The following is a 27,599-nucleotide window of genomic DNA, read 5'->3' as shown; positions in this document are numbered from 1 at the left end:
TGGGCGGAGACAGTACACTGCTCGTCGTACTCCTCGTATTCCAGAGGGGTCATGATTTTGATTAGAAAGGGGGTACAGTTTGATGTTGAAAATACGTTAAAGGATGAGGTAGGACGATTTGTTCTAGTAACAGGAAGATTGAGGGGACATAGGATAGCATTGATTAGCACATATGGTCCAAATGTAGATGACCCGGACTTCTATCATACGGTATGGAATAAACTTAGTGAATTGCCTGATATTCCGTTAATATGGGGGAGAGATTTCAACATAGCGCTGCAGGATGGGTTAGACAGATCAGGTGCCACGACTGAACCCCATACTAGGGCTAGGAGAAAATTACAGACTATCATGGTTGACAAGGGTATTGAGGATATATGGAGAACGAGAAACCCAGAGAGTAGAGAGGCAACACACACGACAGCGGTCAGTAATAGTTGGTCCAGGATAGATTATTGGTTAGGATCTCCGGAAGTGCTACTATGGGCACGGTCCGTGAGCCATTTACCCAGGACATTATCAGATCATAATCCGGTCAAACTAACAGTTGAACTGCCGTATTATGTGCCGCCCCCGTTTAGTTGGAGTTTCAATGCAAGAGCACTGACTGACCCATTATACTCTGAAGCAATAAGTACGGCCATTACGGAGTATTTTGAACTAAATGCACCCACAACTGAAGACCCTGGGTTGTTGTGGGAAGCGTTTAAAGCTAACATTAGGGGGATTTGTATAGGAACTAGTGCAGGCATCTTGAAAGATGTACGTCAGCAGTTGGTGAGACGGGAGGTGAAAATTAGCGAGTTAGAGCGAGAATACGAACGTACACAAAATACCAAACTATTAGGAAACATCAGAACTGTCATATCTGAATACCAAACATTTGCAGACGATGAGCTCAAGTACATATCGAAACGCCAGGCAGCCAGGGCCTATGGTGAAAGCGGTAGGCCGGGTAAAAATCTAGCAGCTAAAATCTGCATGGGGAGGACGCCGCAGATAGTAAAAGGGGTGCGTAATGAAAAGGGGGACATGCAATATGGAGCGCAAGATATACTCAGGGAATTTAGTTATACGTACAGGACATTGTACGAGTCACAACAGACGGCATCGGAAGAGGAGATTAGGGACTATCTAAAGGAGCTAGCGATAGCATGGCTATCTGACGCGCATAGAGAGTACTTGGCGGAACCTATTACAGTGGAGGAGGTGACGGAGGTGGTTAAATCACTACCGAATGGGAAAGCGCCAGGCCCGGATGGGTTCACGTGCGAATTCTATAAAGAATTCATTATCCCATTGGCACCTCATTTAGTTGAGATGTATGGAAACGCTCACGAACAGATGTTGCTCCCAACCACGCTACGTGAAGCGCTTATAATTGCACTATTGAAACCGAACAAAGACTCTGAGTACTGCGAGTCCTATAGACCTCTGTCCCTAATCAATGTTGACGCAAAGATTCTTGCCAAACTCTTGGCTAAGAGACTCCAGCCGCTAATGACCCGGTTGATATTACCAGACCAGTCGGGATTTATACCCACAAGATCCACAACGCACAACACACGAACACTGTTTGCTCTATCACACTACTTACAGCCTTCGACTAAGGCGGCCGCGGTCCTCCTGGATGCGGCAAAAGCATTTGATTCGCTAGAATGGCCGTATCTACACAAGGTGCTCCGCAGAATGGGATTTCCGTTGAGGTTTCTTCAATGGATACAGCTGCTGTACACGGCTCCGATGGCACGTATAAGAGTTAACAAATATGTCTCTGAACCGCTGCCTATTCGAAGGGGAATGAGGCAGGGATGCCCACTGTCCCCCTTAATATTCGCGCTTGCAATGGAACCATTGGCGTGTAAAATACGGCAAGGACATCACTACTCAGCGCTGCAGTTTCCACAGAGGCCGCTGCATATCTCGTTGTATGCAGATGATATGCTGCTGTATGTGCGAGATCCAGAGACGAATTTAAATGCATTACTGAGGGAGTATGTTAGGTTCGCACAGAAATCCGGGATTCAAATTAATTGGGCAAAGTCGGTGGCGGTGCCATTGTCAGACACCACTCATCCACACCAGATGGACTATCAAATCGTATGGCAAACGGACCCGGTGCGTTATCTGGGAGTTTGGTATCATAGATACCCGGAGATGGTGATCCGCACTAATTATGGCAGGACTATTGGGGTTCTGGAGGGGAAAATAGACAGATGGATAAAGCTACCACTGTCCCTGGCAGATAGATTAGCCATCGTGAAAATGGTCGTCCTACCCAAATTACTGTATCTATTTAATAATATTCCGATACAACCTCCGGCCGAGGTGTTCCGTAGAATATCGGCAATGGTATTTAGGTTGATTTGGGCGGGTAAACAGGCCAGGATTGAGCTGCGAGTGCTGACACTACCATATGCTCAGGGAGGTTTCAGAGTGCCGGATTTTCTGTTATATTATCTGTGCACGCAAGCACAATTTGCGCACTATTGGTACCACCCAATCCCGTTCCTGACACACACTGCCATAGAGGAAGGGGATGCAGCGCCAATTCCACTGCAGGGAATTATCACGCATGTAAGAGCTCCGCTGCATAAGCAAGATATCAACACAATAGATACGACAAATAGGGCGTGGCGAGTAATGGGGAAAAAAGCGCACAAGCTGCCGTTATACGTGCCAGCCTTACCGCTATTACACCATCCAGAATTGTCGGTAACGCAGGAGAAGGTGGGGATGGGACTTCTGAGACAGGTCGGCATAACCAAAATGGGGGATCTGTTTGATAATGGGACATTTCAGACACTGAGCGAGCTTACATTTATTAGTAACCAAACGTTATTATTCAAATTCACATATCATAGATTGCAAGGTGCACTGAGGAAACTTTACCCTTCGTTCCCAGAGGAACCATCACCGTTGCTCGCTTTACAGTTTGTGATCACAACACCCACTGCCACTAAATTGGTGTCGAGCCTTTATGGTAAATTACAAGAGGACATAGCGGGAAATACGCATAAATCATTGGGAAAATGGAATAATGTGTTGGCTGACCCGTTGACGCTGGAAGAATGGGTAATAGCCTGTTCTTTGACTGAGTTGTTAACGCCAAATGGTAATCTTAGAATGTTGCACTATAAATATTTGCACCAGACCTATTACACGCCGTCAAGACTTTACAAGTATGGATTGAGGGAGGACTCGCGTTGCTGCCGATGTGGGGCGGAGGGGGCAGATTTCAGTCACCTGGCCTGGAGATGTGCGGCAGTGGCGGAATACTGGGAAAAGGTGGTGAAGATGGTGGGAGAAATGGTGGGGTTGGAACTGGAATGTTCAGAAAGGACATGCTTGTTGGGGATAATACCTGAGTTGAGGTCTATAAAGCGTAAATTTGCTGTGATTGCACTGCTGTTGGCCAAAAGGCGAATATCGCTATGTACTATTAAGCAATGGATTAAGGATTTAACATTTTGCAAAGACACTCTCAAAACGTATGAGGAGGAGCTACCTAGAGGGTCGAGGCCTAGAGATTATTGGACGTACTTAATTGACTACCTACGACTTTGCCCGATTGAGTGATTGTGCATTGTAAATTTTGTATGTAATACTGTTTCATTTTTTCTGTATCGGTGGAAACTAGGTGCTGCTGCAGACCTGGAGGATGGACGCTGCTGTATCATGACCTAATTGTTCTTTGTATGTTGAAATGTTGGCTGCATTTCCAAAATGTTAATAAAAACAAAAAACAAAACAAAAAAAGTTACAATCCAAACCATATAATTCCACAGCATGCTACAGAATTCAACAGCACTCCACATAATTAAACTCCACTACATTCCATTCCACACCACAAAATACCATTCCACACAATTACAAGCCATCTCACCCATTCCCACTTCACATAATTCCAGTATGCACAATACTACATAATTACTATCCACATATTTCAACTGTATACCATGCCACATAATTCCACTACACAAATCCACTCCACACCACACAATTCCACAACAATTCCAATCCAACTCACAATTCCCCTGCATACCACATACATACACTCCATAACACATGGGTAAAGGACATTATCATTTACAACACCAATAGCTCTAACTCAAGCAAATGCTAGACCTATTGCATTCCTTTTTGAATCCCAAAAGTACAAAAAAGCTGCATGCAAGATTTCACGTGGTATTGCATGCACATGCCTACAAAATAATGTGGCCAGTCTTCTGCTATAATTTTTCAACATGCTACACATCAGCCACACTGCTCTACAGCATAGCTTAAAAAACAAAGCCAAAGCTTCTGGCTAACCCCTTAAAAGGTCCCAAAGGCAAGACCTATTGGCTATGCTGATGCTTTTTAAGGAGTTTTTTTGGTGTGCAAATTTGCACTTCAGGAAGCGTCTACACGTCTTGAGAATGCGCGTGCTTAAGTGTCGTCTTCAGAAAGCGCCCACATGTCCTGAGGATGCCCGCACTGATGTGTCGACATAGGCGTGTCAGACCAGTGATGACAGTCCACAGCCCAGAATGAATGAGCAGAAGGAAAGTTTGTGTGTGTTTTCACTGGCAGTGCGTCGTGGCTCTTTCCAAAGTGCTTGCACACCTGTTTTGGTGGATGCATTTTCCTGTTCTATCCAAGGTGTGTCGATGGTCTCTGTTGCCAATTCTTTCAGCAATAGTAACAGTACATCGTGGTTCTGTCCAGGGTGCAGAGTGCTGACCTATTTTGGGGGACAGTTGTTTAGTTTTCAGATCTTTGTTGGGTTTTCCTACCTGCTGAAACCTTGCTGTGGACGTGTCCTAATGTGGTATTACCTAAGATTTTGTCCAAGATGCTGGCAACTTCCTCTTTGCAGAAGTAGAGTCGCCGGGCTAGGCCTGCAGTGCTGGAATCTTTTCATGGGCAGTTCGTTCACTGGCAGACTCTTGTGGTTCTGTCCACGGCTCTTCTGTTTTTTTTTTTTATAATGAATAGTTCCTTCTTACTGTTCTTCTGCCCACCTTTCAGAAAAAATGCGCAGAGGTGAATCACTTAGCTTGTATTTATACACTACCAGTTATCCACCAAATCGCACCACAAACAGCCCTTTGCATGTACACCAACAGCCACCTCATTCCAGGCAGTAGACACTACATTGCCCAGCAGAACATATAATAACAGGCTGGTTTAAGGGAAGGACTGTGTTTGAAATCTTGTAGGGAAAGACACTCCAGACAGCTGACACCAGTTATAAGAAATTGAGCTCCATACCAGCCCTGGGCTTCGTTTGCCAAGTTTTGCTACGCGGAACTCCGTGAAGTTACAAAAAAACTCAGCAGAGTTCTGCAAGTGGCGGAGTGCAATGCGAACTGCCGTTCACGCTGGTTTTCCTGTCGCTCATGTAGAACTTCTACCTGAGCACCAGCTCATGCTGAGTGGGTATATAACTCAGCTGCACTACGTGAAGAAGAGTTATCTGCCCTCTGCAAGCTGTGCAGTGAGTGTGCAGAAAACTCTACAAACTCAGCGAACGGAGCGGAGTTCACCTCCCAGGCCTACATACAAATGTCATTTTTCCAAAGATCAAGGTGCTAGCCTAAAACCAACCTCTAGATGGCGAGATTGTATATTTTATGTGAATCTATAATTGTTTCAAACACAAAACTGTATTTACATTGTCAGGATCGCTAGACAGTGCTTTGACAACGATGTATCGCGAATAAACCAGGAGAAAGACTCTCAAATCCCAAAACCGGATAGAATAATGATACTTGAATAGACAGAAGTCTATCATTACTATAGACAGCAGCAGAGCTTAATTCCACAGTCTCACTACACAGTTCTAGAGATGGACGAGAGTGCATAATATTGGACGAATCCCAACGTGGGACTGAAAGAGATATCTTAAAATCGTGAGTTTCTCCCCAGACAGCAGCTAATAGCATCTCTCACAGGATCACACTGCCAAACATGCACTCACCACGGTGTGGCATGCTGCTTATCCCATAAAGAGCTTTCACACCCCACTAAGGGGTATGAAGCGCCCTATCAATCTAATGCCCTGATTGTTTAACAGTACCCTCCAGAGGTTGTACTTATAGATCTGCTGCTGACTTGACCCAGGGCTTTAAATAGGATGAAATAAGTGTCATGGCCTAAGAAGTACAATTACATGGACGTCATTTAGGAGGGTCACAGATGAGACCCTGGCCCAGTTTTGCAACCCCTGGCCTCAGAAATGGCAGAATCAGTGCCAGGAACACAGTGGCAGCTCGTCCTTATGAACGTCGGTCGGGGCTCCCACTGTGTTTTCTGTCAATTATTTTATTACACTAGTAGAGAATAAGGTTTCATTATTCACTTTTAGTATGGTAAACAATGTAGTACAATTAGCTGGGATAGGACCTTCCCTGGTAGCTGAGAGAAGTGTAAAAAAAAAAAAAAAAAAAACACTTAAATGTAGGGTGTATGTGGGTGATTATTTACGAGTGTGTACGTATAAGCGTGTGAGTGATAACGAAGGTCAAAGGGTATGTGGTGTCTCTGCCGCTGCCCCAGGCATTTTGGCGGATTGCTGTTCATGTATAGCTAAGAATCCTTTCTGAGAGGCTTGACCTGCAACATACATGAAAATCCTGTACTTCCTATAGTGTGTCAACCAAAAATACTGATCGTGTACCTCCGTGAGCTTTCTATTACTGCGCACCAACATTATTTCACAGTAAGGGACATGCACCTAAAGCAAGCCATGACTATTGGCTTTGCCAATTCTTGTTAGCAGCATCAGATAGATGTGCAGCAACAATTATTTTGTTGTGAATAGCTATAATTGAAAATGTTTAACTTTGGAAAATGAGACACTGAATTGAATACTGAGGTTTGTGGTAGGAGTAGTGGTCTTCGGTGTGTCTCAATCAATCAATATGGGGTTTATAAAGAGCGCTCCTCACCCATGAGGGTCTCAAGGTGCTGGGGGAAGGGGGGGGGTGCAGCTCCGGGTCAGTCGAATAGCCAGGTCTTGAGACTCTTTTCTGAAGGTGTTCAGAGTGGGGGAGCGTTGTTGACTGGGAGCTCGTTCCAGGACTTTGCTGCGATGTAGGAGAAGGCTCTTCCACCTGCTCTGGTTCTGTGTATGCGGGGGGATTTCTGCAAGGGCGAGGTCGGTGGAGTGGAGGTTCCTCTTGGGTACGTAGAAGGAGACTCTTTCTTTGAGGTATTTGGGCCTGATGTTGTGGAGGGATTTGTAGGTGTGGGTGAGTAGCTTGAAGGTTACTCTCTTCTCGATGGGGAGCCAGTGGAGGTCTCATAAGTGCTGGGTCATGTGCTCGTGTTGTGGGGTTCCGAGGACGAGTCTGGCTGCAGTGTTCTGGATGGTTTGGAGCTTGTGTAAAAGGGTTTTGTTGATTCCGGCATAGAGGGCGTTGCTGTGGTCCAGTCTGCTAGTTATGAGTGCGTGGGTGATGGTCTTTCTGCATTCGTGGGGGATCCACTTGAAGGTCTTACGAAGGATGCCGAGGGAGTTGGAGCAGGTCAAGGCAACGGCTTTGATCTGCCGGTCATGGCGAGGGAGGAGTCCAGGATGATGCCGAGGTTCCGGGCATGGTCTGTCGGTGTGGGAGTGTTTCCGTGAGCAGGAGGCCACCAGGATCTGTCCCACGCTGTGGGGGAGGGTTCTAGGACGAGGACCTCTGTCTTCTCCGTGTTCAGCTTCAGGCAGCTGTCCCTCATTTAGGTTGCGAGGTCTTTCATTCCTTCTTGGAAGCGCAGTCTGGTGTCTTCGGGGTTCTTCGTGAGGGAGAGGATGAGCTGGATGTAGTCAGCATAGGATACAATGCAGAGCCCATGCTGTTTGACAATGGCGACGAGGGGGGCCATGTAGATGTTGAAAAGAGTGGGGCTGAGCGAGGATCTTTGGGATACTCCACAGTTGATCTCTGTTGGTTGGGAGAGGAAAGGTGGAGTGGGGGAGTCTGATCCTAAGGGTTCTGTCAGTGAGAAAGGAGCAGATCCAGTTGAGGGCGGTTCCTCGTATTCCAGCGTCGTGGAGTTTGGCTGTGAGGGTGCGGTGTGAGACGGTTTTGAAGGCTGCTGAGAAGTGTAGTAGGATGAGGGCCGCGGTGTGGCCATGGTCGAGGAGCATGCGGATGTCGTCGGTGGCGGTGAGGAGGGCAGTCTCGGTGCTGTGGTTGCTACGAAATTCGGACTGGGAAGAGTCGAGGATGGCATTCTCCTTTATGAAGGTGGTCAGCTGGGCGTTGACGAATCTCTCGGTGACTTTGGCTGCGAAGGGAAGAAGAGAGATGGGCCGGTAGTTTTTCAGGTCTTGAGGAGGGGCTTGACTTCTGCCTGTTTCCAGTCGTCGGGGAAGATGCCGGATTCGAGGGAAGTGTTGATGGTGAGTCCTAGTTGGGGAGCTATGACGGCGGCGGCTGAGTGGTGGGCAGGGGTCAGTGGGAGCTCCTGAGTGGGTGTTCTTCATGGTCTTGGTGGTGTCTTCAGTGGTGACAGGTTTCCTGGAGGTGATGATCGTCCGGTTGTCATTGGTGGTGGTGGTGTCGGGAGTTGGTTTGCTGAAGTTGTCGCAGAGGGCCTTGATTTTCATGTGGAAGTAGGAGCTGAACTTGTTGCAGAGGTCCTGGAATGGAGGGACGTCCGTGGCTTCGCTGGGGGTTTGGTGAACTGTTGTATGACATTGAAGAGTTCTTTTGTGTTACTTGCGTTGGATTGGATTTTGTTTTTGATGAAAGTCTTCTTGGTGGCTCTTATGCGCTGGTGGTATTCCTTCATGGCGTTCCTATAGTTGTTCTGGTCTTCTGTGGTTTTCTTGTACCGCCAGAGTTTCTTGAGGCGTCTGTAGGAGCGCCTGGCTTCTTGGAGGTCGGTGGTGAACCAGGCTGCCTTCTGGGGGCGTTGATTGGCGGAGTGGCGGAGGGGTGCGAGCTTGTCAGCGCAGCTGGAGATCCTGTGGTGAAGTTCTTTTGCTGCCGAGTTGGCGTCGGTCGTGCCGGTGGGGGGGTCGTGGAGGAGGGTGGCATTGAAGAGCTCCTCTGTGATCTTGCTCCAGTTCCTTCGGGGCGGGCGGAGGGCGAGTTTGGGTGCGGTGGTGGTGTTGAATGTGAAGTGTACGCAGTGGTGTCTCAGTCATTCCTGTTCTTCTCTTCTTATCCGTTTCCTATGCAGTCTCTGTTGGACATGCTTATTTTCTCCAAATGTTGTACCCATTCTCTTAAAAGGTTTTGCACCTCAGAACACCACTCTGGGGTCTCAGTCCAGTAAAGCAGCATTAATTTCGATCCGTATCAATACCCTGAACTTAAATACCAGATAAACCTCTAAAAGATATCGTACACAAAATAGTCAACTTAGCCAGAATACTCCACCGAGACAGTCTACATGTGAACAGTCTGCTCGCTACTTGAACAAGACAGAGTTACACTTAGCATAAACAAATTGTAATGGTCCAGCACCCTTCTTCTATCAAGTACATTTCTTAGCAATGGTGTGCTAAAATCATAATTTTGAACTCAAATACTGAGTGAATGGGTGCTGTGGCACTCCTGAATCCAGCTTCCATGCAAATAAAGCTGCAATTCGCACCACTGTACATAACATTAATCTTGATCAAGTCATAAGTAAAATGAGTATTATTGCAGCGATCAAACTTAAAAACATGTCAAATACTTATGTCTATGGTTAAAAAGGGACAAGAAGTGAACACCCTCAAAAACAAGCATTAAACGGGATTAATCGGTTATAAGTCGTCTCTCTGCAGCTTGAGTCTCTTACGAAAGCAGGGCGCAATACAGATCGCGTTGTCCTGTCTTACAAATCACTGCAGCTGTGTCTCCTAAAAGCAGTGCTTAGTAGGAAGAGGCCCTCATCCACATTTGTTGCCTTCGACAGTCCAACAATTGACATTTTTTGTTGGTCAGGGCTTTACATTGGTCTTTTAGTCATGTATCTTTTATCGAGTGTTCATTTGTCATTACCTGGGCCAACGCTTACCAACATCCATGCAAAGCCGCACCGTGTGAAAATATGGAGCACGACACTGTACACAAAAAAAAAACAGCAGCGCCAGGTTAAGAATCGTGCACTGATGTCTTGATGCAACACTATTGCACTACCGCAGAAATGCGATCCAGTGGTGTCCAATGTGAGATTTGTACTTTAAATGCAATACATAGTGCAAAGTTTAATGCGGTGATAAAGGGTAAGCTACGGACTTCAATTGTTCCAGACATTGTGCACAAGATTATCATGTTCTATTCTGTTTGTCAGCTCCAGATATGAAATGGAACCAGGTGCAAAGGCAGGTCACGCTTGGTTAGCTGTCTGGCTTTATATCAAATACTGTATTCCCGCTCTTGTTGCCCCTTACTACACCTTTAAATAATATATAAATTATGGTGCAACGACCGATGTGGGGCTACAGGGGCTGACTTCCTTCACCTGGCGTGGGACTGCACTGCTGTGCAAGAGTAATGGCTCCAAGTATTGGAAGCGCTGGAGCAGAGGACATTGCGGAGCCTCCCACATACTCCCCTTTTTAGGTCTCGCTGAGCCCAGCGCATGCGCTGGCTCGAAGAGACATTTTGTATGTGGGCTCCAAAAAGTGCTACCAGGCCAGCCTAGAGCTACAGTGCAGGTGCGCGGGCGCGCGCGCCGCGCTTACTTTCACTTTTGCGGCCGCACGGCCGCTTTGATCGCGATCGCGATCACTTTCACTTTCGCCGCTTTGCTGCGCAGACCCAGCCTCCTCTGCCGGCACACCCACTGTTGTCATTGAATCACTTGTTTATCTTCCTATGTGTTCGGGCGCCACGCTGCCTTGCACGGCACCAGGTTTCATGTTTTGTTTTAATCAGATGTGTCAAAACACTTAACAGGTCAATGCTTGTATAAAATCTTATCTGTTTTGAAATGTTTTCAATAGTGAAGCCAAATCAACATCCTAATAACTCATTGCACCCGAAGCCGCCGCTAGTCTTCTTTCGATGTCTATGCTTCGTTTACTCCTTTATGTCAGCGCTTTCACGTCCGATTTTGTGTTGCCAATCGAGGATGTTCACTACAGCGGCCCGCTAGGTTCAGAAAGCAGCCTCCCTGGTTTTAGGTTCATGCTTACCGGGTGCTGCTTGGAACAGTGACCATGGGGCGGCGATTTCAGCCCCTTCTCCGAAGAATAGAGGGAGGAAGGTGTTCACCCTCACCGTTGCGCAAATCAATGCAGAGTTTAATACCCAGGTACATGCTTCTTATCCAGACCACGTTAAGAGAGTGCTCATGTTACGATCTCACTGAGCATCAGTTGTGAGTAGGGACTCCCATAGAACATAGAAAGCTTGTCTAAGATGAGGCAGACCTTCAGTGAGGCGCAGGAACTCAAATGATGCACCTAAAGTAGCCCGAGATAGCTCTGTGGTGGACTTAGCTGTTAATACTGCGCTAATGTACTAGAGCTCCCTCCCCTCGATAACTCGCAGGCAGCATGTAAGTGCAGCCTGGCGCTGCTTTATTTGTGTTGGTACATTTGTCGACTTTCCACCTCCAATTTAAATAAGGTTGGTCGGCGTCGCGCTGCCTTGCACAGCGCCTGGTTTCATGTTTTTTTTAAATCAAATTTGATAAAACACTTTAAAGGTCGCAAAGGCGAGACCTGTTGGCTATGTTAATGCTTGTTATCAACATGCACCCGAGTCCATGGGGCTTCCGTGCCTTAATTAGTAGCCGCACTCTCATGGGTTTCTTCCCGGCCCTCCCGTTGTCTTTGTTTATGCCCCCTCTTATTGTCCGTGGTTTTTTGTTGTTCACGCCCTACTCCCGTTGTCCGTGTTCTTTTTCTTCCCGCCCCCCCCTTCATGCTGGCTGTATTCCTGCCCCCCTCCCTTGCTCACTCGTGACCCGCACAGCCATAACTGCATGCAGCTTCTGTGTAAGAAACAGACTCCCACTCCACACAGCAAAGAGGGAGGGCTGGTCAGCTCTGTTCTCATGTCTGATGCTTAGCCTTCAGCTGTAATCCTTCGTCCTATTCTTCGTTCTCGTGTTACTCTTTCCCTTTGTTGCTTTCTTCCTTGTTTTGTTAATTTTGCGCTTTTGTAATGTTATGTTTTACTGTCGCGTTACATTGGTAATAACGTTACGCTTTTGTGTCTGCTACAGGGTGTCCCACAGCAGAGCTACCCCTCGATTAACACAGAGCCCAGTGTATTGTGGAGTAGATAGCAGAGCCAGGCCTCTACCTACTCAGAACAGATGTTTAGGCCTCAGATAGCTGAACTAGCCCTCGGGTAACAGAGAGCATTCACGCTCAGGCGAGAGCTGTCTCACAGGTTACCCCACATATGTCACTGTTGTGACAGCCTTGGACTCTAAAGTTTCACTGCACTTACATGGCCGAGTAAACATAACGTGGATCAATCAAAATAATTGTCGAGGGTCACACGTGCCAGCAAGGAACAGTGATCTCAGAAAGCAAAGCGCAACCTCTGCGCTGCCTGTCTGCTGTCCGCCCTGCAGAGCCCCTTCCTTCCTTGGGCAGTAGGATGAATGTTTTGTATTCAGAGTTCATTCCGATTGTTTTGATTTCACGTTTTGCTTTCATTCACGAAGCAGCTGTCGCCACCATTCCCTTCAGTACAAAATGTCGCACTCATAGCCTCTCATTGATATTTCCTCTGTCTCTTCGTCTTCCTTTGCTTCTCACTGTTTGCATCTCTCTCATTGACTGTCGTTAATCCCAAATGTGTTCGGAAGGGGGTGTGGGTCTTTACACAAAATGATCCTCCTAAATATGTCTCCCGCCTCCCCCCCCCCTTGCAGGCAGCGTATGTGCACTGTTGCTTCCCGCTGACCTGTTGTATCTTAAAAAAACACTCAAAAAGGTATTTTCTTCTTTGTGTTGTCACGTTAATAGAGAACCTAGACCAAGTACTGAATTCATACATTTATTTATGTGTCCTTCGGCTGGTTGCAATTGGTTGGAGGTACTTGTTTTTTTTCTCCATCCCACCGCCCCATTGCTTGTTGCCCCCGTCCTTCCTCCTCCCACGGTGTTGCTTATTTTTTTCGTCTGCTCGTGCCCCTTTAATTTCAGAGGGGTGTTGACTTCATTTACTTCCAGTCAGAGGCGCCTATTTCATCTGAAAATCTTAATAAACTGTTATTTCTGTTAACTCCAATATCAACTCTAATAAAAACAAACAAGCATTGGTATAGCCAATAGGTCTTGCCTTTGGGACCTTGTAAGTGTTTAGCCATGCAACTGTTGATATTGTTGCACCAAGGATATTGTGCTGCATAACTAAATACTTATAAGGTCCCAAAAGCGAGACCTATTGGCTATGCCAATGCTTGTTTCTCTTCTTGGTTATACTGCAACCATAGCAGTGAAATACAGAAAATTTGTTTCATTCAGTCTCTTCCTTGCCAAACGGCTTATTGCATGCCTATGGGGTCGGGGACAGGCACCTAAATTTAAGGAATGGATTCGGGACATGGTATTCTGGCAGGACCAAATGTACGCGTTTGCTGAACTGCTCCCACTAACCTCCCGCCCTCGGGACAATTGGGGACCCCTCACAGCATATCTGCTTACACATCCTATTGCTAGCTTCGACAACACACAGCCTGACACGGTGGCACCCACTTGAGCCCCTCATACCCTTTACAAGCTGCTACTCGACCCCACTCCCCTCGTCCTACATTTAAATGCTGCTATTATGTGTATTACATGGTTCCTCTCATTATGATGCCTCTGATGTTTCGGTGTATGGATTACTTGCTCACTGTGTTTTATTGGCCCTCAGACCTAGTTTGCTGGTTTATTGCACTTGTTCCATTTGTACATTTGTAATGATACCCTGTCTGTACTTATGTCTGCCTGCTTTGTATTTTGAAAAAGTATAAATAAATAAAAAAAATAAAAAATAAAAACAATTATGGTGTAACACTCTGCTCAACAAAGTGTTTTTCACACTGTAGTAGTAAGCTTTATTGTTTGGTTAATTAAAACGTTACATGTAGACCTTCAAAATTATATCCATTAAAATGTAATAACATACAGTACAGATAAACATTCAAAATTATATTAATTAAAATATAGTTGCATACAGTGTTCCATCTTAGTAAAATCGATGTACTTCTTCCTTCTTAAAACTTCCATGTAAATTATTGGTTATGCTAAAAAGTGACTATTCATTCCTGGCTCTATGGTTTACAGGCTAGTTTGTGGGGCTTTAAGTACTTTAACAGCTTAAAATTCAGTTGAGGATCTGACGGGTTAAGACTTTGTATAATGACGGACCCTATATGTCCTGATCCCTCTTGCTTTAAAATCACGCCATTAAGTGACGTGTGCAGTGTATAGATATGGGCAAATACAAATCAGGTGAATAAAATCCTGCTTTATAAGACCGCATAGTCTACATGCTGTGGGGCGGTCGCGCTTCCAGGTAGGTTGGCCTGCTGTTGTTGGGAGCTGGCCAAACCTAAGTGCCACCAAGCGTTTCTTTAGAAATACAGAGACTGTAAGACTTAAGTCTTGCCTTCTCTGTAAAGTAAGGTGCTTGTTTTAAAGTCTCATAATTATTGATTACCATCCATGCATGTGCTCGCTGGCTAAAGAGGTTTTTATCTTGTAGCAGGAAATGAAATTTTGCCGCTTTATTAATGACCTCTCTAAAGGATGTAAATGAAAGGTTTTTATTCCTTAGTTCCCCCCTGTTGGTAGTTTAAAGGGCTTTGAATAAATATTGAATATATGAGGTTGTTTTATCCTTTTCTACTTCAATCCATAATGCTTTATTAATTGATGAATGCTCTGAATTTAGTTTTATTTTGTACCAGCTTTTTATGGTGGAATACAGCCTCCCAACGGATTAGGTAATTAGCCCAAATTCCAACCTCACCTGTGCTGGTAATGCATTTTTGGGTTATTGAAAGACCCGTTTGTTGGTGGCCACGTGCAGTTTATTATAATAATTATCCATTTTTGTAATGTGCAAACATATAACCCCTCAAGGTTTCAAGGTGCTGGGGGCCATCAGGGAGAATAAGTGAGCTATTGCCCAGAGTCACATGGGGCTGAGCTGAGCAGCTGCCGGCACCGGGATTGAACCGTGGGGATCAGCTGCTCTGGCCACTGTGCCACACCTCTCCCATACGCAGGAGAGTCAAGTCTTTTCCATACAAGGCAACGCTGGCGTAGGATATTGTTGGCAGGAATATTGCAGCTATCACAGACAGAAGTGATTTAAATGAAGGGCATTCCAGTTTTTTGGCTAGTGTGCTGACATGCAGTTCTTCTGTTCCTGTTGGTTGCATCTATTATCTAAATCAGGTGTCAACACAAATAGCTCTCCGGGTGCCCGCGAGTAGCTCTCCTGGGTGCAGCCCAGCCTATTATTATAGAAGCTTTTGCTTGGTTGAAAATAGATGTATACCAAAAGTGCAAAAGCATTTCCAGACGAAAATGTGTGTATTTTCATAACTCATAAGCTGATGTCTGGAGAAAAGATGGTTGACTTTTCAAAATGTATTTAAAGCTGCTATTTGAGTTTGAGAAATGTCTTACTCATATTACCTTGGTGCCAGGGGGATTGGTGCTATGGTTTACATGCATTACCCATATAGAGGCATTTCAAATCGATAATATTTTTTTACTTTACTGATGCCAACCCTGCTTAATGTACTGAGCTCATCACTGATAATCTTAGAAGTGATGGTCACCATTACATCACTTCCATTAGTAGCTTGGGATTATTTTCATTGCTCAAAAGTATACCTTATCACAGAAAAGGTTGGAGACCCCTGATCTAAATACAGTCCTAAGTATTTGTAACTAGTGACGTTTTCCAGCTGCTTTTCATCCAACCAGATATTATTTATATGGCTGGGTCGGTTTTGGAGCAACATGGTTTTGATTTTTGTTGTGTTGATTTCCAATTTATTGGTGGTTAAATAATCTTGCATTTCTGCTAACGCCCGCTGGAGGCCTACTTGTGTGTTAGGCTCATTAACACCATGTCATTAGCGTATGAAAGATGTGACAGGTTAAGTTTACCCAGTCAAGGTGGGTGAGAATTTATCTGGTTAAGCCTTTGTGCCAAATCTGACATGAACAAATTATCTAAGGTGGGAGCCAGCGCACATTCTTGCTTTAAGCCCTTGTTTGTGGCCATCCTTCTTGAAACCCTGGTGCCATTCCCCCAACTTGACTCTTATACTGGTGTGGGTGTACAGTTGCATTATTCCTCGCAGTATTCTTTCTAGAATATTCCAATCTTTCAGTTTCCTCCACAGCCGGTGTCGGTCTACACAGTCAAATGCTGCTTTTAGGTCTATGAAGCACAGATACAATTTTTCCTTTTGTATTTGTCCGTTATTAGCGAGAATGCTAGTATATTTGTTGATGTTCCAGTCCCTTTCTTAAATTCGGTCTGATTAGCCGGGATTAGGTCTACCAGGACCATTGATGCATAATACCTTGCTTCTACATCGAGTACATTTATAAGCCTGTAATTTGCTAGATTCTATTGATCTCCACCTTTGTAGATTGGATTTATTATAGAACCTAGCCAGTTAAGTGGCATCCAGCCTAGTAGTTCCACTTCCTTGAAAAACTTATATAGGTGGGTTCCCCAGAATTTCATGTCCCATTTAACAATGGCCTGGCGTATGCCATTTGGTCCTGGTGCTCCGTCACCTCTTCCTCTCCCTATTAAGTTGATAACTTCTTCAGCTAGGAAAGATAGAATGGGAGCTTTGTCTGTGAGGGGGTTGCTTTTTCTTACTGTGTCCAGGCTTACCGGTGTTTCAATTCCTACATCATTGGCATAATTAAAAAGATTGTTCTGTTTGCGAAATATAGAGGGTTCGGGCAATATATCCCCCTCGACCCTCTGGCCAGAAAATCCAACCAGGCTTTTTCCTGAACATTCAAGTTGTTAAAAACTTTCCTTGGCCTACTCAGAATGTTGACTAGATCCCAAAAGGAACTTGAGTTAGTTTGTTGGGCACTGAACAGTGGTTTGTCCAGTTCACCTTGTACGGTTTTCTTTTCTCTTCCCATAATAGTCTTTTGCATGTTTCCCTCATCTGGTGTATGTTTTCCCATTCAACTTTCAGTATCTGTGGTTTTACAGTTCCTGACAGCTTTTCTTAGTGCTTGTACGTCCGATGAGGAAGCATTGTTTTTCTTCCCTGGTTTCCTCCTGGGGAATCCTGACATTATTGATGTCAGTTTTGTTGTGAATTGTGTCCAGGAATTTATTGAGTTGGTGTTTTTGCAGCAACTAGCCCCTGCTAGATCCTTTATTGTACTATTCAGATCCTGTAGGGAGGCATTAGTCCACCTCAGACGTTTTAAGTTTATCGAGTTTGTGGCCTTCTAGTGCCGGGCTGTTCATGTGCCTTCTGGGATTTTACCTAAAATGTATGTGTTGGTGAATGATCGCTCAAAGTTGTAAAGTTATTTGAGAACTGTAATAAATGTGTCATCAGAGATAACAAGACAATTGTATAGTCCAATACAGATCGAAGTTTAGCTCCATGGAATATGAATTGTGGGGGTGGGGGGAGAATAATCAGTTGTTCAGCCATTGATTACCCACATCCTCTAATACTCTAGCGTTGTCACTGTTTAAACTGTGTGATCTGGACAGTATGTCGATAGTTGGTACTGCAGTAACACATTCCAGTATATGTTGTCTGATGCCAATTTTTCATCCTCATCTAGTGTGTAGTGTAGTTCCTATTTCCCTTATAGGCTCTGGCCATTGGAATAATATACACTCTAGTTTTTGCATAGGACTAAGGCCAGTATGCCCCTATCGAGTACATTAAACTTAATTACTTGTGTGTGCCAGCTAACTCAGAGGTCACTAGAAACTTCTCGAATAAACAAGAAGAGATTCGTTTCTGACAACATAAACATTTGTTTCCCTTCGAATCGGAACGTGTCTCAGAATCGTGGAAACAATAGATAACAGTTTCACTCAGTCAATCGTGCATGCTTAGTTTCTCCAGAGTTACACAGAAATAGATAGACAGGCGTTTCAATAAAAGGGGTTTATTGAACAGTCTTGTTTCTCGTGTACGAGATATGAGCTGTTACAATCATTAGACCGTAAGCAAGATATAATACGCACAGCGTAAGCAGTAAGAAGAAATACTGCAATAGCATTGTCTTTTAGCTATGACATATCATATATACATAAATAACACAGGCTAAAAAGTGAATATTCGTCTGATGCTTCTAAATAGTTCTACCCCAGTGTACCTAACCTAAGTGTAGTACGAGGTAAGAAGTAGATGCTGTTTTCTATGGTATGGTATATACAAAGTTTAGTATGCCAAGAGTCTCTCTAGGTTCTAGCCAGCGCCATACCTTAGAATGAGAGAGGTGGGAATCTCTATCCGGGTCTCAAACTCTAACACCCCACGAAGGGAGTCAGAACACTGGAAGCTGGATTCTCTGCGAACAGGGTTGACAGCGTCTGGTCAGTGCATCAGGCTGGGATATGGTCTCTTCCGAACTTGCCGTGGCGAACCGTGCAGTCAAGTCGTGCTGAGTCGTGCCATGGTTTGCCATGGTAAGGGAAGGTATATTTATACCTGGAAGGTGCTTAGGAATTCTAGCATTGACGTAAAGTCGGGCAGAGGAAGACGTCATGGATGAACCCCTAAGGCAGAGCTTTCCAAACTCTGTGTCGCGACACGGTACTGTGTCGCCTGGTAATGGTGGGTGTGTCGCGGGATTACGCCGGTACTTCGACGTTCATACGCCGGACGTATGTGGAGAAAGGAGGAGACCCTTAGGCGAGCGTGTGCGCGTGGCACATGCGCAGTTTCGGGACGATGAGGAAACAGCGGACCGCGAGAACAATCCTGTCCTGTGGCCGCGGCGTAAGAAGGCCTTGACATTCTTGACATTCTCACAAGTACCGGTGATGAAGTGCGCGCCTTTCTGCCTTTCTTATCTGTGTTTCAGATAACACAGCTGGCCGCAGCCTCAGCTGAACCGACCAAGGCGGATAATTACTGCTGGGGTCACTGGCAGCCAGCTGATTGACTAAGCAGAGCTGCCAGGGCCGACTCGTGAAAAGTCACTGATGCTCCAGACCACGCTGCTGCAGCTGGCTAGCACGGACAATGATCTCCCCAACGCCTGCCACTTCACTTCAAGCACTTGTCATAACTTCTACTATTTCCGTTATATAAAACACAAAATAAATGCTTATGTCGATCAAATTATACATTTTTTAATGTTGTGTCAGAGCGCGCGATCTCGCTAAGGCCGTTTGGGGAACTTTAATCCGTCAGCCCACACAGACTCCATGAAGAGAATGCCCGACATGAAGTAGACTACGAAGTTGGGGTGGATGACACACACAGCGAGTTGTCAGTCACTCGGGGCATGACTGTGCACTTCAAAGATCCTAATGTTTTCACATCATTTTGCCGATCAGGTTTAGCTGCCTTCGGTGCGGTCCAGCAGGGCTGGCTGTCCGTTTCATCCTTCTCTGCAGCTAATATTACTGTTAGTGCCATTCAGTTGGACAAGAAAGCACTGCAATACCATGCCTATAATTAACTTTTCAGTTCACCTAGAAACAATTATTCCTAATTTCCACAATGTCAGTAAGTAAACTGTAGCTGATAAAGACATATGGCTATGTTTACTTGTTTTATTTGCAGGAGTTCATAAAGAAGTGACGTAACATATCGCACATTAAACTGCTAAAAATAAGTTTCTCGTTATGCAAATGGCTGTAATTTGTAATATTTATAGGTTTCCCTTCTCTTCATTCCTTCATTTTGCTTGTCACTCATACTTGATCAACTGTCACTCATAATCGCACTGAAATTATGAAAATGTCACACGTGGCAATCTGAAACCCTGGAAGCTATGGTTTCCTAGCTGTGCTTTGTTTTCCCCAGCTGTCATTTGAGGTCTTCCTCAGAAAGTTTGGTGACAGGAGAAATTACGACTCCTGTTGATTTGGAGCAGTACTTGTCATTAACTCGAAGGAATTTTGTTTTCAGTGTATCTGCTTTAGAAAGTGCAATGGATAAATAAAAACGAGCACACAACAAACACACACCTGCATGATACAGTACGACGTGGTTTTAAAATAGAGTGCAAAATCTTCTAAGTAAAAACAATTAGCTGTCCACGTCCAATCAGCGAAGAGCTAAAAACTATTGTGTCAATTTTTAGAACGGTGCAAAGTTCTATATATAAGAAGCAGTGAAAAAGGGTTTCCTTCACAAAAACAATTCTCTTTCTTGTCATTTTTTCCCACATTATAAAATGCAGAGCTGCATTGGAAATTAACCCACCAATCCCCAAAGCTTTGAAAGGCCATGGCTGGCAGCAGGACTCTTTCATGCGTTGGGCCAGTTTGTTGTCATCCTCAGCAATGCTCTGTTTGCTGGCTTGGCAAGCTGCCCAGGTATTGTTGTTCACGACTGAGCTTCGATGTCACAACACATGGGCGCAGAAAATCAATACTAAATTTAGGAGGCACAGCGTGAGACTTTGGTCTCCAATTAATCTGGCAACAACAAAACATTAGTTTAACCTCGTGTGAAAGCACCTCAAAGGATTTTGCTAGAGCGCTTGTGAAACAGCACTTGTCACATATTTCTATAGATTTGTCTTCAAAATTGAACATCGTTACATTAAAAAAAAGTACACTGAAGTTACCTTTACAGTGGTGCGGCTAGTGGGGTGGGTGAGGCTATCCACCCCAGGCAGCACTCTTTTTGGGGGCAGCCACCTAAATGAAGTTCACAAAACTGTGGATTACGCCTTGCGCCTACGCTTGCCTTTTAGGTTGTGCCATAGAAGTCAATGTTCATGCTTTATTTTTTCATATATTTTATTTTTACTTGTGAAGTTTGCCATTGTTGTATAAAAAAGAAGGCAAAAGTTGATGCACAATTTAATTTCTGATACAGATATGTGGTACCTCTGGCTATTTTATTGTTTGGTAATCAATTTGCATGGCCAGACAGGTTACGTTTTGCCACTTCAATTCAGCATGATGTCTGCTACATTCGCTATCTCTCTTGATCTTAACGTGGAATAAAACTTAATCCAAGATTTTTTATTTTTAAGAGGAGGTCTTTCTTCAAATTCATAGTGGTCTTGCCCCAGCTATATCCCTTCTTCCAATGCAGAATAGCGCAAACTAGACCTGAAGGTATCAGAGCGCTTTATTCCACTGCACGTAACTGGTGCTTATGTAGTCAGCTATGCGTAATACAAGTTTCCAGACATTTCTTTGAATTGAGGCTGCAGGAGACCTCTTTGTTTCCTTATATTTGGGAACAAGAGGGATGTAATGTGCCTGGATTACATTACATGCCCAAAGAGAAAATTACATCACAGAATAAGACTTTTTATTGGAAAGAAGCGCAATGACTTATGAAGAATGTGGTATTCAACTGTACATAATGCTGTTTAGTCGTGTTACTCTGTCACTCACTGGACATTGTTACAGGTTTCCCACAAGACAATGGTCCATGGTTAATCAGGAAAATTCATAGCACTTTTTCCTGCTTCACTGAGAAATTCCACTACTAGGAACTTGGGGTGAAGTCAGGTTTTCAGGACATTCTTGGTGCAGTGTCTTTCTGTGACTGAAAACATCAGTCAGAATTACAGCAAGTTTGACCCACCCTTCCATACTTCCAAAACATTGGTAAGTATATTGCCTGTATTTTACAGCACTTAGACACAGCCACATGCAAAATGTAGCGCTATATTTAAGGCGTAAATTCTCTTTTTCTTTCCAGTCTGCCCAATTTTTCATTTTTGAATTCTTCTATTTTTGCACAACATTGCCTTCAAGGTCATGAACATTTTCCACACCACCTACATTTGCTGTTGGTGGGTTCTTCAGTAGCTTGCAATGCATAATAAAGGCAGAAAGATGGAATTAAATTTTTTTGCATTTACTATTGTTGGCAAAGAGGAGTATCACATTTACCTGGATGGGCCAGGGTGGGCCTAGTCTCGATGTTTGGGAGAGGGATGTGTGTGAATAGGTAGGTAGGCAGTGGCGGAGGAAGTACGCGGAGGAAGTAAGCCTCCATAAAATGTAGACATGATGATAAAGTGGAAGATGATCTGCAGGGTTTGGGGGGTGCTGTCTTTGTTAGAACAGATTCACAATTGCTTTATTAACCTTCATGCTTTCTCAAATTTGCTTGAACATGCACCATTTTCCCGAAGGGAGAACCTCCTTGAACCTCCCTTAGGTGGTTCGAGCTCACTCGCTCACTTTACCGTGTCACTAAAGCAGGAATGTATAAAAAGTGTGTCACCAACATGAAAAGTTTGGAAAGCTATGCCCTAAGGAATAGTAGTTCATGCATAATAGAGGAGTTCTTGGAGACGGATGTAGGTGACCATGCCTGTATTTGGTTAGCATGGCTAATGCCTAAATAAGGTCTGGGATTTAATGCCTAAATAAGGGCAATGCGAATTGTACCTATATAAGGACATGATTCAGGGAACCCTATATACCGGTATCTAAATCGAAACACAACAGGTGTATGGATTAAATTAGCGTTGAAATTTCCTGTTAAGATTATATCCCAGAGAGGATACATTATTCTTGACTCAAACTGGTGATTATTAAGGACTTAATTTCTTTTTTATTTGAATTTGGGTGTATATAGATGTTAATCAGTACTACTGTTCTTAGTTCATGAGTTCTCCTGGAGATGAGATTAAATACGAACAACTAAAATCCCATGACCCAGGTCTGCAATTAACGTTTACTGCTAGTCCTCCTTTCGGGCGACCATAGCGCTCATTTTTGCTTGGTCTCACAGTGTAGAGAATGAAACCTTCCGAGGGTAGGTTATCCAGGGCCCATGGCTCCTGAAGGGCTATCATATCATATATCTCCCAGTCCTGGGGTAGTATAAATGCTTTTTACATTTTTTTGCCCCCCTATTATTTCATTAACAAAGGTGTATATAGTCTCTCGCTGCCTTCAAGGTGGAGACTGTCATTCTCCCACGTGCGCATTTAATGTAGTTGCAAGCCAGCATCACTGTGTTTGGTTCATATCTATATTCGTTCCCAGATTGTTCTTCCTCGGAGAGGAACTTGTACTTCTTCCTCGGGCATTCTGCAGGACCCAGTAGACCAGAGTCTTTTCATGCGATTTTGTTGGATGTTGCTTTAATAGATGGCGAGTTTTTGCCATTAAAGGTTGGGGTAGCATGTCTTTGTTTGTTTGGTTAGTTTTATACCCCATGCTTCAAATTGTTGCATGTGGTTCAGTAGAAGTTGTGCTGTTTCTTCAGACTGGCATGTAGTGAGAGTATGTTCGGTGCGTTTAAAATCCTAGTTTGGAAGAAATTCCACTGATAAATAAACGTAGGATTTTATGTGCTTCACTTCTGGAATTTTGGCAGTCAGTTTTAATATATTCCCCATTAAGAACGTTGTGTCGACCTTGCGAGTCATATAGTGGGGTGGGGATGATTTGTAGCATGTCCTTTTTGCTCAGGGGAAAAATGTTATGGGTCGGATGAGGATACCAGGCATTTTTTTGACGGACTCAACTTCGTGTGTTTGTACTGCATCCCTTAAGCCTGGTTGGGGATGGTCATGTCCATTTTATGCATAATCTGTTAGCGTACTCTCTTCTGGAGTAGTGTAAGGGAGGTCCACTTTCTTACTCTCCTGCAGATCTTCTTTCTTGTTCGATACCTAGTGTAGGAAAGTGCCTCATTTTGCATGGTTACCCCCCCCCTAACATTTTGCCACATACCTGATGCCAACTTGACTGTGTGTGTGCAGGGATCCTGATAACCAGGCCCAGGCACCCGTGTTCTTTCCCTAAACTGTACCTTTGTACCCACAGTTGGCACACCTCTGGGCCACATGCACGTCCCATATAAAATTACCCCTGGTACCAAGGGCCTTGAGATCAGAGAGGGCATCTGAGGGCTGTAGCATGTTGTTAGACCTGGCACATTGGCGTGGGTCTCCCTTTCATTTTTCAGTGTTGCCTCATGTATTTTTGCTGGTGTTAGTTGCTCAGGGCACTGTGCCACTGCTGTCCAGTGCCACAGTGCAAGTGCTCCCTATTGTAAATTGATGTATGATTTGTGATTCCATGATTGGTTGGCTTGGTTTACTTGTTAGACCCTAGTACAGTGCACCATGAGAGCCCAGGGCTTGTAAATCCAAATACTGCTGGTGGGCTTGTAGCACTGGTTGTGCCACCCACAGAAGCAGCCTGTAAACATGTGTCTAAGGTCTGCCATAGCAGAGCCTGCGTGCAGTCTGTTACTGTCTTGCTGACTGGGCAAGTGCACCCACTTGCCAGTCCCTAAACCTTCCCTTCACATCAGACACCCCTATGGTAGGCCCAAGGGCAGTGTGCATTTTAAGGATAAGGTAGGACATGCCCTGGTGTGTGTGGCATGTTCTAATAGTGAATTACAGCCATTTTCGTTTTTCACTGTTGCAAGGCTACCTGTTTTCCATAGGCCAGATCGGGCAGTTTGGTTATTACATTTTATAATCTTAACTGACTCAGGGAACATGGTAGAAATTCGAATTTAGTATGCCTGAACTCAGAATGATAAAATACATCTTTTAGTGAAGTTGGTTTTAACATTCTGTGTTTGAAAATGCCACTTTTAGAAAGTAGGCATTTTCTTGTCTAACCATTCAAACCTGCCTCTGCTAGGCTGTGTATTCCTTTGTCTGGAGTTTGATTGACAGGGCTGGGGAATTCCAAGAGACAGGATGAGTCAAGCCCAGTGGTGAATAGAGAGATCTGCATCTAGATGGGTGGGAGGAGTTGCACCTGGGACCTGAATAGGGTTGTGCCTGCCTTCCACAATGCTGGCTCCACCTCCTGGGGAGCGGCTGATGTCTCTGCCCTGCACAGTGAATGAAGAGAAGGAATCCTGTCAACAAAGTGCTCCAGGGCTGTACTTGCCTTCCACAATGCTGGCTCCACCTCCTGTGTGGCGTCTAATGTTTCTGCCCTACCCTGTGAAAGGAAAGGAGAAGTCTGGTAAACAGAGTGCTCAGGAACTGGTTTGGACTGGGCAAAGGCCCCTCTGCCCTCAAAGGACAAAGGATTTGGGGGTTTTAGTATTGGGACCCTGATCCCAAGAATTTAGATCACTTTGGGAAAACAAGAAGAACCTCTGCCGAGGGAGGAACCAGAAGAAGCTGAGGAGGAAACTATCCCTGAACCTGGGGGATTGGCCTGCAGTGGTTGCCTTACTACCAAAGAGAGGAGAAAGAAACTTTGTGTGTACTTTTGCTCAACTTGTGACGGATCTCCAAGGGCTTGGAAGAGCTCGCCTCCTGCTGAAGTCTCAGGAACAACAGACTTCACCCCCCAGCTCCCTAGAGTTCTTTGGAAGTGCCTGCTGCTGTTGTTGGGCCTTCTGAGGGACTGCGTATCTCAAGGAGCTGAAAGCGCGACTCAAAAAAGGAGAAGCGTGCCGCCGTCAGAGCTGTTGTCGTCGCATCTCGTAAAGTGTGTCGCCGCTGGAGCATTGCATCGAGCGGAAGCGTCTGGCATCATCCAGGAAGTGTCTCGCAACGCCGAAGAAGCGTGTCGCCATCGTAGCTGACGCATTGCACTGCATCAAGAGAACAGTCTCGCATTGAGGAAGAAGAATGGCGCCATCATAGTTGTCGCATTGCACCGCATCAAGAAAAGCGCCTCGCATCCACGGAGAAGCGTGCCGCCGTCGGAGCTGTTGTCGTCCCATTGTGAAAAGGGGTGTCACCGCTGCAGCATCGCATCCAGCGGAAGCGTCTCGCAACGTCGGAGAAGAGTGCCGCTGCCAAGGCCGCTGTCGTCGCATCGCGTAAAGGGTGTCGCCGCTGCAGCTGAAGCATCAACTCGAGTCTTCTCGCAACATCGGAGAAGTGTGCCGCATCTGGAAGATCTTCACATCTTTATTTCTTTGCACCAAAAACGTCATCGCATCAACATCGTTGCAACACTTTCGTTGCCCGTCGTGTCGCATCTAAAAGGTACCTTGACTTAAAGTGTCGCATTTAAGAACTTAAGAGAACTAAGCAAAATTCTACCATCTAAAGCAGACGTCTTCAAACTGTGGGGTGCGTCCCCCTGGGGGGCGTCGATGGGTTCCCAGGGGGGTGCAAATGCCTCTACAAGTACATGTAAATAAAGATGGCCTGGGAGTGCAGTGATGTTTATATGCTGCATTTCCAGGCTATCTTAATTTACTCCGAGCTCCCAGGAGTGTGAACTGTGATCAGAGTGGCATGGATCAGTGAGTGTGCTGGCAGGGTCAAAGAGGTTGCTAAAAAAAAATGTAAAGCCAGAGCTAGCCTCCAAACTGTAGCAGTGTAGGCTATTTTTGTATCACTACTTGTTGGCACGCTCTGGAAAAGAATGCTAGCTTGCTGTGTTCTCTGTTTCCCTATTGACTGTAATGTAGTAGAAGTTAAAAGGGGTCTAAGATAAGGTGTCATGGAGGTGAAGTCTGTTCAGTGGGTGCTCCCCAAACCAGGTATTTAGCGCCCAATAGTCTTCATAGGCCCCCTTAATGTGGTGCAGCTTTTTAGAGAAGATTTGTCCTCTGCATGTTGTGAGAGGAGCACTCACCAGCAAGCTGCCTTGCCTGTGCACGTCATCAGGCGATGGTCTTGAAGACTCAGTGGGATGGCAGCACAGAGAGGTCAAGTCCCAAGGCCACTGCGAGGCCTTGTCTGCAGGTCCCGTCTCACTCCAGCCTGCACTGGAGGGCACGAGCAGGCCCACAGTCAGTGGTTGTATGTGAATAACACATTTTGTAAACTTCTGAAAAACTGTGTTTCTTTCAACAAATGTGTCTATGGTTATTTGGCGAGAGTCTGGAAGATTGTTATTCCATAAGAAGAATATTCTAGCCATTTTGCTTCGTTTGGAATCTCATTGCCCTAATTTGTAAGCGTTGTTTAGGCTCTTCAAAATAAAAGAAATATTATTTTCTGATTATTGGCAAGCATAATGAAACGTGTGCCAGAGGTTTTTCATTTGTGACAGAAAACATTTGACCCGTGGAATAATTGGAGTGTAATTAAACTAACCTGGAAAATGACTGACTTGAGTAAATTGAGCTGCATCCATCACACTAATTTGCTGGTGGATAACTATTATCACATATTTACCCCCTTTCTTCTTTCTTCAAACACCAAAGCTTCCATCTTCTTGCTGCTTGTATCACCAGTGTCTGTACCATGTCAAATTTTTTCTTTCTCTTTTTTATGTCCGAAATTGAGCAATATTATATTCAATGTTCTATAAAATTGAATCCTGCCTTTCCTAGGTGCTCTTCTTCAACTGTTAATAACACTAGACCTTTCACAGTGCTCCACATCTGAATGCAAGGTAAGCAAGTGTGAATTTTCCTTGGTTTAACACAATCACCAGTGTATTTCATTGGAACTGGCAGAGCTTGCGCACATTGGGTGCTGACCAGGGTAATTTCTGCTTGTTTCCTGCCGCGAGCAAGGTAGCAAGGGGGGGGGAGGGGGAAATCAGTGGGTTTAGAAATGTGTGAAATGCAAATTGATCCCTCCTGAAAGCAATGCTGGGTCT

This window comes from Triturus cristatus, chromosome 4_2, assembly GCF_964204655.1.
Source record: "Triturus cristatus chromosome 4_2, aTriCri1.1, whole genome shotgun sequence".
NCBI lineage: Eukaryota > Metazoa > Chordata > Amphibia > Caudata > Salamandridae > Triturus > Triturus cristatus.
This window is presented reverse-complemented; position numbering follows the sequence as displayed.